Below are 14,788 nucleotides of genomic sequence, written 5' to 3' on the forward strand. Positions count from 1 at the left end.
CTATTACCTCGAGAGATCGATAATAAAATTGGATGATCGCGGCCATTCCGACTCCCAAAATCGATACACCTGATGGTGTTTAAAAGGTATATTGCTAGTAAAACCCTATTTGGATTATTAATCCTATTGATCAGGAAACCCCCATCTATTAGGTCTAAGAGATTACGAAAACTAGGGAATCAAATTTGGAACTTAAGTCGCAAATATCGAGCAATAAAATCCAAAATGTTGATCTACTTTTTGTCTTTCTATAATTTAAATATGTTTTTCACTGGCTCCAGTGTTAAATACTTTTTTGTGCCCTGTTTTTGTTTTTATTTTTTAATATTTTGTATATACAGTATGTACAGGTTCGGCTACGTTCAACACTTAATACGTCGCTTCGCTGCCTTTGACAATGCATTCCTCAAACAAGAACACACACAAAGCGAATTTACATACACTGAGAGTATTTACCATTTGCATTTGCTGGATGCAATTATAGCTGCTTCTTTGCTTTAGCGCTTCTTTCCATCTCCCACTCTTTGTCTCTCTCTCTCTCTCGCGCCTACCACCCTCTCTCTCTCTCTCTCTTTGTGTGTGTGTGTGTGTGTAGCAGTGGTTGCCCCAACGCCTGCAAGTATGCAGCAAAAAATATTTGGGTTACATCATCGCATCGTCCATTTGCAAATGTCACGAGTGCAGTCTGCTGGACTGTCTAGAAAGCGAGAGTACAAATCGCATCAGATATGGAACAACAGAACAGTAAATACCGTAAGCAATATTAGCTTGAATTCCTATGCAAAGTGGGACAAATGAGATAGACAGAGACAGTGAGAGATGATGGAATACTAAAAACTAGGCAAACTGGATTACACTTGAACGCTGAGCACCAGTAGAAAGAGCATCGAAGTTGAAAATGTTAAGCGGATGCAAGAAAACTCGCTCTAACCTAAAAGCTCGATGACTAAATGTCTTGAGTAAATGCAAGATAACTCGATTAAAGCTGATATATTGATTAACAGGATTAATGACTGATAGTATACTCGGTTTAGGCTACTGGCACGATGAGCAAAATTTAAATTGATCAACTTTAAATTGGAAGGGAAGAAAATTTGAATTGTTCTTTCTTAGTTTATACAATATATTATTGATTTATATTTATATTGAAGCTTACTGGCAGTTCTGCCGTGCTCCGCTCTCCTCAACCAGCTTATAACAGAATTATTTACTCGGAAATCGTTTATGGAAGACATTTGTTCCTTTTGAGAAATTATTTTACGAATTGTTGTTTTAGCTGAAGTTATTTGAAATTTATTATAAGCTATTTTCATGGCCCATACACTTGTTGCACAGCTAGAAAATATTTATGGCATTTTCCTTCGTTTTTCTTCCCGATATGTATACAAAAAGCCAATAAATAAAATATAGCCCCATAAACACACATGTCGATCATTCCACATGACAGTGAAATTCGCTCCTCGAAAGTTTATGTATGGTTGTATTTTCATACTCTGTACTCGTTAAAAATGTATAAGAATGGGTATAATGAAGGGCATACAGAATTTATTACCCAAAACATATTTGCATATTGAACAGAGAATGTTTGGTTAATTAAACAACTTTAATTGGGTCCAGTATTGTATACTGTGTGCTTTAGTAGCATTTATGAATACAGTCAGAAATGAAAATCGCTATAAATGTTGGAAAATGCCAAGGGTAACTCACCTTAATATTCAGAAGATATTTTTTTTAAACGTCAGCTTTTGTCTTTCTAGTAACCTTAATTACAGGGTAAAATTGTGTTACAATTTGGAAAAGTATTTCTGATTTTCTTATATGTGCACATATAGCCCTTACATTAAGTTTTGAGTTATTTATATCCTATTATTAATCATTACTATCATCATTTCAATTTTACTCACAAGTCTAATGTAAAAGATATAATCATTATGTCGAATTCGCAGGGTATTCAAGCAGTCGAGCCACATACATACGTATGTTTTTATGATATATTTATTATACTGGTATATTTATTTGCATTGTATATGATTATAATTTGCTCATGCAAACAACAAATTTAATTAGTTATATTTATATCTGATTTTTTTTTTTTTAATTAACATCAAATGAATGTATTTTATTCATATCGGATATTTTCAATTTCTGTATCAATTTATGATTTGGCACACTTAAAGAGTTTCCAGGTCTTTGATTGTTTGGATTTCAATTGCTATTTCATTGTTTTGTAAATGGGTCTCTTTCTGTGATGTAAGTGTGCGTGGGGGTGTGGGTGTTGGTGTGTGTGTGTGTGTGAATGTGAGTTACCGGTAACGGAAATTTGTTTGCAGTCTTATTTTGAAGCTCACAAGCAGAAACACAACAATATCAACAAAAACAACAGCAATAAATAAATAATAAACAAGCAGTAAAAATGATATTCCGCTGGCGTTTTGTTTTCGCCGCACACACACACACATACACACAGAGACACACACACACGCAGTCACACAGGCACGCAACACTCGCGCTTTGCCTGTTAGTTAAACGCCTGCAATTGCACTCGGCACACCCAACTAGGCACCCCAGCCACCCACCACCCATAAGCGCCGACGTTACGCCGAGCGAAACGAACGCCTTTCGCCTGGTCGTTCGTAACTCGTGATTCGTGTCTCGCCTTCGCTGTCGACGTCGCAGTCGGCGTCGCTTGTGGCGGCCGCTAAAAAGGATAAGTTGGCCAGATGCTTGCAAGATTCCATCATAACGGCTTCGGCATTCGTGGCGCGCGTCTCGCACGCGGCAGCAGCAGCAGCAGCAGAATAAGAACCAAAAAGCAAGAAACCAAAAACAAAAACATAAAAAAAAATTTAAAAGAAAAAAAAACGGCTAATCATAAATAGTTTTGAGAGATTTGCGCGCTCGCGTCGGCCTTAAAATTTGTATTTATTTTTTTTTTTGCTGTGCCTGCTGATTTGTTTTGTGTTTTTGTTGTTGTTGGCCGTTGTTTTGAGTTGCTGGAAAGCGTTTTCGAAAGGAACGCACTTGGATGTGTTGTCGCCAGCCAAGTGAGATGCGCTCAAATCTGAAACAATGTTATGGTTACTATATGTCAAGTACAAAACGGTAGAAAGACATAGCTCAGCAGTGAAATACGTTAAAGTATTTGCGGGTCATTCGAAAACAGCCGCATCTGCTAAGAAGCACCCAAAAACATTTAAATTCAAAAAATTTTCAAAATAAAAAAAAAACCTAAACTGCAGGTGAGAGCGAAATACAATGTGATAAACGCTTAAGTTAAAAATAACATTTTGGAAGAAAAATAAACTGAAGAAACTGTGTGCCTAGGCAAAAGTCAACTATTTCATTTATTTATTTATACGAGTGTAAACAATTTATATGAATTCTTTCTTTTTTTGGCTGGTTGGTTGGATGTTGGCTAGTTCAATATACAATATGTTTAAAATGAAATTGATTTTGCGTAGGCATTCAATAATTTGAAGGTTTATCTATACTCTTTTGATGTGCTATGTATTTGTTAGATTTGATTTTAACATTTTCCCAAATTGAATGTCACGCTATATTTTAGCTTATACGTAAATTAGGGTTTAGTCCTAAATATTATGGACATTGACCTTTAATTTGGTTATATTTATTTTATTCGTTCAAGTTTCGAATGAAAGTTTTGATTAAACGTAAACATTTTGACCGCTTGTCCCAATTAGGTATTTCTGAGTATCATTCAAATGTCACAAATGTGACCTAAATGTTCCCAAGCCCATTAATTAATAATTTCACTTCAAAGAGTTTATAACTTGGCTATTGACATATTATTAAACATGCTGCGCAAACGGCTTTCAATTTATTTCTATCTGTGTCGGCACAGTGTGCGAAACTGGGCGTGTAAGTAAATAAATGTATATTAGACTGCTTCCATTGTTTAATAATTACATTTTTAGTTTTCCGTTAGCCTCTGCTTGGACCGTACTCATATGCGATGTCCAGCGGGGCGTATGCGCAATATTGCAAATATTTACGTGTCGTAAGTTTGCCAAAAATTTCATATTTTTAATATGCTTTCTACACGGCCCCAACTCCTTGTCAGTGTGTGTGTGTGTGTGTGTGTGTGTGTGTGTGTGTGTGTGTGTGTGTGTGTGTGTGTTTGTAAACAACATTTGACCAACAATGAAATTTTTGCGGCTGCTCTTGCTCAAATTCTTCTCCCACTCCCAAAATATGTACAATGTGCAGCAAGAAAAAGAATTGTTACACTTTTAGACTGCCACTGCAAATAGGCACTCGCCGGAGGTGCAGGGGTAGCTGTGGACTATGGCTTGTTCACAAGGACGCTGGCGTGCAATGGACTGGCCGAAAGACAAACTTCGTGTTGACAAAAGTTGTAACATGTGCTAAACTGACGGCATGAAAATGTCATTTGCTGTATTGTGTATGGGTGTGTGTATGTGTGTGTGTGTCTGTGTGTGTGTCTGTGTGTGTGTGGGCGTGTATGTTGCTCGTTAGCGTTGCGGCAAAAGTATTGCAAGTGGTGACAAGTGTTTTTGTGCTACCAGCAAGCGAGCACCTTAAGGCGAGCTTGTGCCAAAGTGTTAGTTTGAAGATCAACTCCAGAAAGACGTGTCCCTGCCCCCGTTCACGCCCTAATGAACTGTAAGGTGGCAACATGGTGCGACCAGTTGACTTTTTCGACTAGCACACACGCACACACACATGCATACAAACAAACACAACATACATACACACGCACACACACACACACACCACAGATAGAGAAGAGATAATTTGGCAGTATTCTTAATACACCGAATGAGCACACAATGGGTCACAAAGCTAATGCGGGTGCGGCTGAAAAGTCCATTGCGCTGGTGAAAATCCTTTAGCACGTTTTTCTCACGATTTCTCACCTCTTACGCACACACACACACACACACAAACACACGCTCGACATTTTTAAGAGCTTGCCATTAAGGGAATGCTGTTGCGTGAAGCCGTTACGACAGCTAAGCGTTTGTATATCTCTCTTTGTGGGTTTCTGTGTGTGTGTGTCTGTGTGTGTGTGTGTCTGTGTGTGTGTCTGTGTGTGTGTGGGTGGACCTCAGCATTTAGCTTAAGCTTGCTGCAAACACAGCAGATGAAATAAAACCGAAAGCATAAAACAAAACAAAAAAAATACACCAATCATCTTCGGCTTGACGAAGTTTTAATGCCCTAGAGAGGTATACAATAAATCTTAAGACTTAAATTTTAAGTTCAGCTTTATGTTTTCATATAAACACTCAACTGCCATCAATTATTTGTAATCTGTTAGGTCAAAAGTCATTCAATTAATAAAAACCAATCAAATTAGTTGAAAGGCAAACAATTTCTTAGCAATCAGTCTGTGATTTGATAGATTTTGCCTTGCTTTTATTTCTTTAATAAATACAACAAAAATATTTGAAATTAATAAAGCAGCTTATGTACAAGTGTCTTCATCAATGCGTCGCAGAGTTCATAGTAAATGTGTAATATCCTCTCGCAGCGCATTCAAATTTACATATGAACTTGAGTTACCGCTTGCCGTTTTCAGACTGACGCGTCGTATGCGTAACCTGCAAAAAAAATAAAGAAAATGAATTTCAATTTAGTTACAGCGATTGCCTACGCAATTCAATTGTGTAAAATAAAAAAGGGAAATATACCTATGTAAATAGAAACCAAGTTTCGGATCAATTTCCAGACTCCAAATAAATAATAATAAATATAAAATGGAAAGACACTAGACAAGATGATGCACACCAAATGATGCAATGCCAAATTCAGTTTAAACGATGTGTCGTGTCAGTATCCATGTCAAAATTATAGCAAAACTTCACACTTAATGAGTTTAAAAATGTAAATGTAAGTCTCGGTCTATATATATATGTGTATAGAAATGTATATTTTCAATGCTAATAGAAAAGACTACGTGTTAAAATTGAGGTGCTACATTGACTAGAGCGATAAATCGATAGAACCACATATATCCCCAAATTTGGTTATTAGATTGCTGGCGATCTGTTTACGTTTAATAATAATAATCAGAATATTAATAATAATAATAATATAAAATATAATAATTAGAAAAAATGTAAAGGATTTCAATGCAGGAAAAGAAAATATTTTTACTTGATATAAACGTATTAAATTTTCTAAGTGATAACAGACAAAAGTAATATTAATGTACTTTCCTAATGGCAAAATGGTAAAGACATAATATGCAGATAATGGGTCAATGAATACAGCGAATGAACTCAAGCAGAACGCAATTATTGATATGACAACCACAATTTTAAAATTTAAAAGGCTGGAAAAATAACCAATTATAAATCTAATTATGTTGCTTGTCAAAGCTAAATGCGCATATAACTAAATACATATACAAATATATACACATATTTATGTATATGATCGGCAATGAATAATAACATAATAAATCATCAATTGGCAAGGCTAATCAGCTTAATTTGCTGTTTCACATTTCGATTTGATGTTCCTCTTATTGATGTTGGTTCAGAGCGAAAATATGTTCATAATTGAAGAATTTTAGTTTATTTTTAATGATTTTCTTTTTGCTGAACCGTACTAAGTCTCATTGGGATTTGTTAACGATTCGAAGTTTTCACGCTCATCGCAGTTAAATTTTATTTTATTGGCTTCAAATAGACATGATCCAAGATTCGTCTTTAACTTCAACTTATTCTGCCTAATGTGGCACCTTATGTGGCATCACAGCTCAAGTACTCTAATCTCACTCTCAATTTAAATCGAGTTGATTTCAACTTAATATACTGTCGATTTCTGTATAAATATCTCTGTAACTGTCTACATATACATTTTAAATGTCAACGTTGCCAAACAAATTAAATTCTATTCTAAATGTGTGTGTGTGCGTGAGTGTCTGTGTCTGCTGTATTCCGATACGTTTAATTTTATAAGGTACAGTGATGAATCGAGGATAAATAAAATACACTCATATGTTATTTTATTACATATGAATAACTTTTGATAAATAAATAAATAAAAAAAAGTGAATGTGTATCTCTCGCTTTTGAATGAAAATTTCATTTTACTATCCTATACTATATATATATATGCAAATAAATAAAAAATACATTTATGCATATCATGGGGAAGCGTTACGCAATTCCCCTAGCTGTTTAAATAAGCATGACGGCAGTTAAGAGTTGTATTTGCACGACTGGCAGATACCCAGTAAAACAAATATTTTGTTCATGCTATCATAATCAGTGTCGCAAACCGCATGGTATTTCGGTCTAGGGTCCGGTCACAAATGGGTTCCAATATTTTTCGGTATTCCGTTCCGTTATGGGACTATAGAACTAATGAAATCGGTTCTGAATTTCAATCGGCAAAGCTGCTATTTCCTTTTCCGTTTGACGTCCTGATTAAAATACATTTGCAGCAAGAGCAAGTTTAATGTTCTCTTAAAAAATTCTTTATTCAAGTAGCAACTGATGAAACCGTGTTTATGCACTTGTCCGGGGCGACTACCCGACATGTTTGGAACTATAATTCAATTATGCATATGCCGGTTTTTTTTTCATTTCTTTGTCTGTTGTTGGGTTCATTGTTTATTAACAATCGCAGATGAATGAAAATAAATAAATCCGAGAGAAACTTGCTTACGTCAGTCAAAATGTTTGACGGCTGTTTTTCGTACTGTCGAATGATGATGGTCATCATATGATCTTCATAATTATGTTGATAATCACTATCCGCACTTTGAACAGTTTTGCTACACCCAACAGCAAAGATCTGCAAGGCAACGAATCAAATATTGAACAGCAAAATGGAAAATGCAATAAACCAAATTACGCGTGTGATGAACTTGTGAATACCCTGTGTAGACTTTTAATGTAAAACCATTATGTTAAGCTGAGAGACTAGTTTTGTTTACTCTTTGTGTTTAGTTGATTATGATTTGTTGCTCTCTGCTTTTATTTAAATTCTATCTAAAATTAGCGAATGTCTATATACAAAGACAGCATTTACTAATTAACTAATTATTATCAAAATTAATTTTTCCATCGGAATAACTTTGAACTCTTCTCTTTTGTCTTATGTGTTGACTGCTTTCAAATACATTTTCCTTATCTCGGCAATTAGTTCAACAAATTACATTTCCAAAGCGCAAAAACTGTTTGCACTTGTTGTTGTTGTTGTTGTTGTATTTGCAAACTCTTAGACCAAAACGGCTTAGTGCCAACAAACACACACACAGCCACACACACACACACTTACTGGCCCACATGTGAAATGCAAATGACGCGACCCCAAGGACGACTACTCCTGTCGTGCTATGGGCGCTGCTTATATTATTTGCGCATTTGTGTGATTCATTATGAAAATTTGTCGCCAAAGACACATTTCAATGGATGCGGGTTTGTGTGTATGTGTGTGTCTGTGTGTCATAATATTATAAACTGAGCAAAAAGGCATTGCATTACCTACCTTTATAAATGCCATATATATATATATATATATATTTACATAAATATCTTTTGAGCAACTCTTTGATTGTTTTGGTTTCAAATTATTTCCTCAAAAAAAACGAAGAAAATATACAATGCACTATGCACGAAAAATCATAGAATATTTATTTAAATTTAAACATATTTTCCCTAGCTCCAGGTAAAGTGTTTTTTATTTGTATTTATATAGGGCTTAGCATAACAAGTAAAAAACATTCAAAATTTCATCTTTGTTTATATTAATATTTGTGCACATAAAAAAAAAATGAAACAAAATAAAAACAGATAACAGAAAGTAAAATGCGCTTATGCGAATACAATTTTGCAAGTGAACTCGCTGATAATGATATGCGTACATTATGCATGGCTTGCTTGATTTTTCTATTGATTTTTGTCTACACACACACACACACACACAGTCAGCTTATAACATTAATGTAGCATACTTTTTTGGCCAGATGTGGCTCGAGGCCAAAGAATGAGCACAGAATGCGGTTGTGTTATTGTGGTTGCAATGAAACATTGCATTTCACTGCTATGTGGATGCCCCTAGCCCAAACATACACATATACATACACATACACACACACATACACATACACATACACCCACGCACACATTCACATTCACATTTTTCTTTGCAGTTTAACTCTCAACGTGCAAAGCTCAAATGTCGATGTGAACAAGAACTATTGGGTTAATAGTCGGCAAACTCAATTGACGACAAATTTGAAGCTGATTTAATAAAAAAGTAGAATATACCATGAAATATTTTACATACATTTTCTGAATATTACAAATATATCATCAATCAATAAATTAGAATGTAGACAACTTTATTATTTGCTTGAGCTCATCATTTGAGGCATTACTGGAAGCTGCACCTGACACGTTCGCAAAGGGGGCAACACAGCAATCGAGACTCGATCTCCGTCCCCTTCCTCCCCCCCTCACCCAGCCCACCTTGACTTGTGTCAGTCAACCTGCATTCAGTTGCATCAGAAGTGCTCACCAAATGAGCTGTTGTCCATCAGATAAGACATTGCTCTATCTGTGTGTGTGTGTGTGTGTGTGTGTGTAGATGTCCGTATGTGTGTTAGTGTCAGGGACACTTGTTAATATTGCTATCGATATTCTCGGACTAACTAATTAAGGGAAAGCCAATTGGTTGCAATTTCATTTGGTTGCCATGACAATCATCGTTGAACTTGTAATTGAATCGACACGAATGCAGTTGACTTCCACACACATTGTCAATCTATTTATGTAAGCACAAGCTTCCAACACACTCAGCCACTCTCTCCCCCACCTGCTTGCTCTCCTTCAACTCCTTCTCCTGCATATGGCAACCATTTAGCTCTTGTCCATAATATATGCAGTGCCATAGTCTGAACATGACACAACACATAATAGGATATAATAAAACTAATGCGCAAAAGACCCACACACCCCCACACACACACACACCTCGAAAGCCCTACATGCCTTCCATCGACCTTGAGTGGAATACGCGCAGATGACATTGCTAATAAGAATGACTGCTGAGAGTCAGTAAAGTGACAATTATTGCGCTTCTGGAGAAACATGTAATAAAAAAAGGTCTTAAAAAAATTGCTAGGTGAGAAATATCAAGGTTAAGATAAGTAAAAAGCAGCAATTTCAAGGCTAAGCAAAACCGGCCCCTTAAGCAATTTCATCACATCGATATTAAATTTATTAATTTGCTGCAGAAAAATACGAAATTTGAATCGATTGCACAATCACAGAATATCGCAGTCATTATGCTCAATCATGCTTTAATCCAATTGAAAATAACAAGCATCATATTACTTTGCATCAAATTTTATTAAAATATTTAATTTTCTTCTCAATTTTGTCTTCTTCTAATCAAAACAAAAAACAGCAATGAATATCAATGTAACTTAAGTACTTATTCAGCTTCTTTTAAGAAGTATAACTGGAAACTTCAACTTCAATTAGTCTCTTTTGGTTGTCGTAAAATTCATTGGATTCCATAATGAGTCACCAATTTGGGGCTCATAATAAATTTGAACCTCAACCCCACTGTTATTGTTAATTGCTACGAACTTAGGCGCAGTGGCTAAAACTGAACCTAATTGGGCGGCGCACAGTGCTTCACAAGTGCCAAAATAGGGAGAACAAGAATAAATATAATCGTTAACCAAATGAGTTTAAGTTGAGCTGATAAAGTCAATGAAATTCACTTGCAATATCTAAAGAATTGAGCTATAAAAGCTCATAAGTCAGTATTTTGAGAAAAATGCTTTTTGAAATTCAGAAATTGGTAATGAAATTTGCACTCTCGACTGATATCTTACAGTTTAGCTGTTGTCTAACTTAGAGGCCTATAAAAATCGTAAGTTTTCCAAATTAAGTTACAAACAATGTAAAATCTTTGTAATATATTATAATAAAACATTATAGAAATTATACATTGGACCTTAAGATAATTAAATATAAAATTAATGAGAAGAGATCATAATCTTCCGTTCTTCAAATATATGCTATCTGAATAATAAGGTGAACCAAAATACAGAACGGATTTTTGTTGTAAGTGTAAGACTTTACTTACAAATTGCAACTGCCTTCAAATCAAAGCTAAAATGTATCAGACTAGGAGTACACATAATGAACTGTTGTACTGCAAACTGACAACAACAAAAAACACAAAGCACTGTATCTGCTTTGCCTGTATTTCGCTTTTCATGTTGCACCTACTTTATGCAACCACGCGGCGTATGCTTGATATTTTTGATTGCCGCCTGCTGCCTGCTGCTGCAAAACTTTGCACAAAGTACAGGCAAGAAAGGTCACGCTTAGTGCCATAGAAGATGGAAAGGGTGTGTGTGTGTGTGTGTGTGCGGGTGTGTGTGTGTGTGGGGAAATGTTAATGCTTATGCTTCTGGTGTTGCTACTAAATCAGTTTTTAAGTGAAATTTGCGGCAGCTCTGGCTGAGGGCAATGCCATCAAGCCTCCGAATTCACTTAGCTTGGCAACAATTTGCATTTGCCAGTTGCAAGTTGCAAGTTGGGCACCTGCCACACGTCACATGTGCCACCTGTACTAGATGTTACCTGTTCTTGATTTCTAGGTTACGGCTGCCCAAAGTTCGGCTCCGTCAGAGCAGTCATCAGCAAGTCCCTTTGGCAAACTAACTAACTAACTATAAAATCAGTATATGAACAATGACAATAAAAGTAGTAGGAACGATCAAAGCAATTGTTAAATAACAACATTAAGGTATAATTAGTGCATTTTGCTCGCACTTTTACTATACTACAAAGTTAATTAATTGTGTGGACAAACCGAAAGGTAGAGAAGACCAAACAATTACAAGATAAAGTTCGGAGCATGCTGCAACTGAAACACTGATAGTCCACGACTCAGAGATACCCAGTGCACTGTCACAAAACAAGACCCTACCCATAAAAATTGATTATTAGTGATTAGTGAATGCTATACAAGATCAAATATATCGGAGAATAACATATACGGTTAATAATATAATATGGCTAAATAAGTATAACAAATAATATAATATAATAATATGGACATAAATACAAATACCGAATTGGTTCACATTTCATTTAGTATCGGAATAGTCTATAAGTGTTGGGCAAAGGTTCTTATCAAGTATACGTACATATACGCAAGCTAGCAAAACCGAACACTCTGTAGTAAAAATCCAAATGAGTATAGTCCACTTAAAATTCTACGACATAATTGACACCACATCCGGCATTTAATTTTTTCTCATTGAGTTTACTTTGCGCGCCATTAAGCAACAGACAACAACTTTTGAGTTGACTTTTCAGTTTCCTTCTCTGCTTTCTTTCTCGTTTTGTGTCCGGAGTCCATTGAAAATGTACAAAACACGAACATTGCGCTTTAATAGAAAATATCTCTTCAAATTTGATCTATTTAAATATTTATATTCTCAAATATTTATATTTGTGTTACAATTGAAGGAGCAGCCGGTAGTTAATAAACCCTCTCCTTCTCGCTCTCGCTCTCTCTCTCTCTCTCTCTCTCTCTCTCGCTCTCTCGCTCTCTCTATCTCTCGCTCTCTATCTCTCTGTCCTTCTACTGCAAATGGCAATAAGCTCAGCATCAACACTTATAATTTGATTATAACATTAGTCACTTCAGCCACATTCTATTCGCATTTGAATTGGCTACTCACAAAGAACGAGTTCTACAAAAAAATACGATTGCAGCTCGAATGCAATCGGGAAAATATTCAAATTAAAGATTGACACTTGAATGCTCTTTTTTGTATTTCTTCCAATTTGTGATGTTAATTTGATGTTATTCTTCTATATATAGAATACTCAGTTCACAGCCAGCCAACAACAGACTGCGAGGTTTGGTTTGGTTAGGTTCGCTCAAGCGAGTGTTGGCCAATAAAGCCGACTGACTTCGGGCAGAAATAGCCCGTTTTGCTGCCGTGTTCAGATTCTACTTCGTTTTCTTCATTATAAATACTAACTGAGATAGGTCGGTAAGGAAAAAACCTCCCACGTACGGAATCTCAAAGTGTCGGGCAGATTCTTATTCTTTCTTCCCTTTTAATTTAAGCTTAAATTTAAAAAGTTATAAAGTTATAAGAGCATGTAATCTTCGGTTTGTCTAAAGAAGTCGTAGTTTCTTCTTTTTTTCTTCTTTTTTTTAAAGAAGAAGGAAGAGCCAGTGCTGGCATCTGAATAACGAATGCGTCGTCGCTTCCATTTGTGCAAATTTTCAATTTTTAATAAAGGGAACGAGCAAGGTCAGCCGCCAATTTTTGTGGCTGGTTGCGGGGTGGGTGACGAGCTGAATGGATGGTTGGTTGAATAGTTGGATGGTTGGGTGGTTGAATGGTTAGTTTTGGGCCGAACGGGGCTAGCGGGATTGGGATTTAGTGGCCTGAATGAAAATAAAAGCGAAACGCGCACCAAAACTGGCGAACATTGCGGTTAGATGGACGCCCCACTGAATTGTCCATTTTGAGGGGCCTATGGGCCAATGAGCCACAGAGCTTAGTTCAAGGGCCGCCCATACACACACACACACACACACACACACACACTCAGACAGTTCCCACTCTCATCATAAAAAATAATAATTAAAAAGTTTACAATCGAACTCGCTGCGCAAATAGAGCGTAAGATACTAAAAAAAAATTGCCACTTCAGCATTTTTTCCCAGGTAGTTGGCGAGTTGGCGAGCAGTTAACCACTTTTAAAAAGTTGCCAACTGTTCATAGTAGTTCCTTCAAGGATCTCGATGCCAATCAAAGTGCCCAGCAAACGCACCAAAGTGGCGCCAAGTGATGTGGAATCATTTAAAGTCGAGTAAACGCATCAAATTGTTTTTCACTTATTTTGCATTTATTTTTAACTCTCTCTCTCGCTCTCTCTTTCTCTCTCTCTCTCTCTCGCTCTCTCTCTGTCTATCTAATGTTGTCTTTATGCCTTTTAAGTCTACCCGTGATATTAACATAATTTATACTCATTAAATTTGATTTTAAAATATATCTTTGTTTAATTTGACAACGTCGCTGTAATATGTATCTATATACAGTGACGGCCAAATAAATATCACATTTTTCAGTTCAGAGCTTCAAAATTGACTTTTGTGTGTATATAAAATACAAACATTTCGTTATGAAAATGTCTTAAATTTATTTCATTCTCATACTCAAAGCTGTGTAAATTGGGTTATTGCATAATCTTCTAGCAAAGACCCATTGATTTGCATTAATTTAACACCTGCGATTTATTTATGTATTGCGAATGACCGAAATTATATTATGTCGCTATAAAGAAAAATCTAGCAAAATCTAGTTTTAATTTGATATTATTTTCATTTCCGCAACTATATGTTCAGAGCCAGTCAATTGTTAAGTTATAAATACCTAATCCAATGTGACCACTTGTCTGCAAAGTCTGCTGACAATATAACGGCACATAGCATTTAATAGTTTACACTACACTAAGACAATTTAACAAGGACTTAACAATGAGGAAGAAGCAGAGAGAGAGAAAGATCAATGAACTCTGCCAACCCTAAAGGTAACCAAGTAGGCAATTCATAAGCACCTACATAAACTACACCATTATATTATATATATAATAAATATTATATTATATATATATATATGTTTCGGCTTAGATCTTTGTCTTGACCTGCCTCTTTCTGTGTGTATGTGTGGCAGGCTTGAAGTTGAAGTTGGCTTCTTGGCTAATCAGTGGAATTGCGGCGCGCGTATCCCGTGCGG

General features: G+C 35.9%; 1 protein-coding gene across 1 annotated transcript in view; it reads left to right on the plus strand.

Moving 5' to 3' along the window:
- The first annotated feature begins 2,980 nt into the window (after positions 1 to 2,980).
- LOC6564657 (PDF receptor) overlaps positions 2,981 to 14,788 on the plus strand; it is a 36,987-nt gene continuing 25,179 nt past the window's right edge. The window contains exon 1 of the mRNA XM_001991566.3: positions 2,981 to 3,239. The gene's annotated coding sequence lies outside the window, so the exon portion shown is untranslated. The remainder of the gene's footprint in view (positions 3,240 to 14,788) is intronic.

Source organism: Drosophila grimshawi, unplaced genomic scaffold (assembly GCF_018153295.1).
Source record: "Drosophila grimshawi isolate 15287-2541.00 unplaced genomic scaffold, ASM1815329v1 contig_848, whole genome shotgun sequence".
In the NCBI taxonomy this organism is placed as follows: domain Eukaryota; kingdom Metazoa; phylum Arthropoda; class Insecta; order Diptera; family Drosophilidae; genus Drosophila; species Drosophila grimshawi.